Here is a 2,922-nt window from a genome sequence, read left to right as displayed (position 1 = left end):
CTGAGGCAGGGGAATGGCGTGAACCCGGGAAGCGGAGCTTGCAGTGAGCCAAGATCACGCCACTGCACTCCAGCCTGGGCAACAGAGCAAGACTCCGTCTCAAGAAAAAAAAAAACTTTCCATTCTATTCCGTTCTCTATTCATGCTATGGTCTGAACGTTTGTGTCCCACCAAAATTCATATGCAGAAACCTAATAACCAGTGCAATAGCATTAAGAGGTAGGGCCCTTCAGAGGTGATTATGTCATAAGGATGGGGACCTAATGAATAGGATTGCTGTCCTTATGAAAGAGGCCAGAGGGAGCTTGTTTGCCCCTGCCACCATGTGAGGACACAGCAAGAAGGCATCATCTGGAAAGCAGAGGGTGAGCCCTCACCAAACATGTAATTTGTTTGTATCTTAATCTCAGGTTTCCCAGCCCCTAGAATTATAAGCAATAAATTTGTATTGTTTATAAATTACCGAGTATATGGTATTTTTGTGATAGCAGCCCAAACACACTAAGACAATTTGTTTTTGAATGAATACTGTGCTATTTTTTTTTCTATAGTTTTGTAAAATGTCTTTAAATCTGGTAGGGAAAGTTCCCTCATTGCGCCATTTCTTTGTCTGTTGGCTCTCAGTTCCATTCCTGCCCATTACTGCTCTTCTCTGAATTGCAGGAAATTCGAAACCAGCCTGCGGCTCTGGCAGTGGCAGCAGCAAACAACTGCAGGAGACCGCCAGCTAACATAATAGAACATTGATTTTGTATCCTAAGACTGTGGAAATTGCTTTCAGCTTAAGAAGCTTTTAGGTTGAAACAATGGAGTTTTCTAGATATGGAATCATGTCATCTGCAAACAAAGGCAATTTGACTTCCTCTCTTCCTATTTGAATACTCTTTACTTCTCTTGCCTGATTGCCCTGGCCAGAACTTCCAATACTATGTTGAATACGAGTGGTGAGAGAGGGCATCCTTGTTTTTTTGCCAGTTTTCAAGGGGAATGCTTCCAGCTTTTGCCCATTCAGTATGATATTGGCTGTGAGTTTGTCATAAATGGATTTTATTATTTTGAGGTATGTTCCTTCAATACCTAGTTTATTGAGATTTTTTAACACGAAGAGATGTTGAGTTTTATTGAAGGCCTTTTCTGCATCTACTGAGATAATCACATGGTTTTTGTCTTTAGTTCTGTTTATGTGAATTACTTTTTTTTATTTATTTGTGTATGTTGAACCAGCATTGCATCCCGGGAATAAAACCTACTTGATCATTGTGGATAAGCTTTTTGATGTGCTGCTGGATTAAGTTTGCCATTATGTGAGGATTTTTGTATCAATGTTTACCAGGGATATTGGCCTAAAGTTTTCTTTTTTTGTTGTATCTCTGCCAAGTTTTGGTATCAGGATGGTGCTGGCTCATAAAATGAGTTAAGGAAGACTGGCTCCTTTTTAATTGTTTGGAATAGTTTCAGAAGAAGTGGCATCAGATCCTCTTTTTACTTCTGGTAGAATTCAGCTGTAAATCTATCTGGTCCTGGGTTTTTTTTTGGTTGGCAGTCTATTAATTACTGCCTCAATTTCAGAACTTGTTGTTCGTCTATTCAGGGATTCAGCTTCTTCCTGGTTCAAGTCTTAGGAGACTGTCTGTATCTAGGAATTTATGCATTTCTTCTCGATTTTCTAGTGTTTTTTGCATAGAGGTGTTTATAGTATTCTCTAATGGTTGTTTATATTTCTGTGGGGTCAGTGGTGATATTCCCTTTAATATTTTTTATTGTGTCTATTTGATTGTTCTGTCTTTTCTTATTAGTCTAGCGATTGGTCTATTTTATCATTCTTATTTTTTTTTGCAAAACCAACTCCTGGACTCATTTACTTTTGAAATTTTTTGTGTCTCTTCTTAAATTCTACTCTAAGCTTGGTTATTTCTTGTCTTCTGCTAGCTTTGGGGTTTGTTTGCTCTTGGTCCTCTAGTTTTTTTAGTTGTTATGTTAAGATATTGATTTGAGATCTTTCTTTTTGATGTCAGCATTTAGTGCTATAAATTCCCCCCATAACACTGCTTTAGCTGTGTCCCAGAGGTTCTGGTACATTGTGTCTTTTTTCTCGTTAGTTTCAAAGAACTTCTTGATTTCTGCCTTAATTTCATTATTTACCCAGGGGAACACACACTGGTGCCTGTCAGGGGTTGAGGGACTGGGGGAGGGAGATCATTAGGAAAAATGCCTAATGCATGCTGGGCTTAAGCCTAGGTGATGGGTTGGTAGGTGCGGCAAACCACCATGGCAGGTGTTTACCTGTGTAAAACACCTGCACGTCCTGCACATGTATCCCAGCATTTAAAATAAAAATAAAATAAAATTTCAAAAAATATTGTAAGCTGATTTTATACCCAATGTATTTGTCAGGGTTCTCCAGAGGGACAGAACTATATATATATATATATACTTTAAAAACTCCCATATATATGTATATATATGTGTGTGTGTGTGTGTGTGTAGATATCTATATGGGAGTTTTTTAAGTATTAACTCACAGGATCACAAAGTCCCACAATAGGCTGTCTGCAAGCTGAGGAGCAAAGAGAGCCAGTCTGAGTCCCAAAACTGAAGAACTTGGAGTCTGATGTGTGAGGGCAGGAAGCACCCAGCACAGGAGAAAGATGGAGGCTGGGAGGCTAACCCAGTCTACTCTTTTCACATTTTTCTGCCTGCTTTACATTCTAGCTGTGCTGGCAGCTGATTAGATGGTGCCTTCCCAGAATAAGGGTGGGTCTGCCTTTCCCAATCCACTGACTCAAATGTTAATCTCTTTTGGCAACACCCTCAGACACACCCAGGATCAATACTTTGCATCCTTCAATCCAATCAAGTTGATACTCAGTATTAACCATCACAACCAGCAACCTTTCTATATGGATTCCCCTTATTATCCCA

The sequence above is a fragment of the Mandrillus leucophaeus genome, unplaced genomic scaffold, assembly GCF_000951045.1.
Source record: "Mandrillus leucophaeus isolate KB7577 unplaced genomic scaffold, Mleu.le_1.0 Scaffold656, whole genome shotgun sequence".
Lineage (NCBI taxonomy): Eukaryota > Metazoa > Chordata > Mammalia > Primates > Cercopithecidae > Mandrillus > Mandrillus leucophaeus.
Note: the sequence above shows the minus strand (reverse complement) of the source record.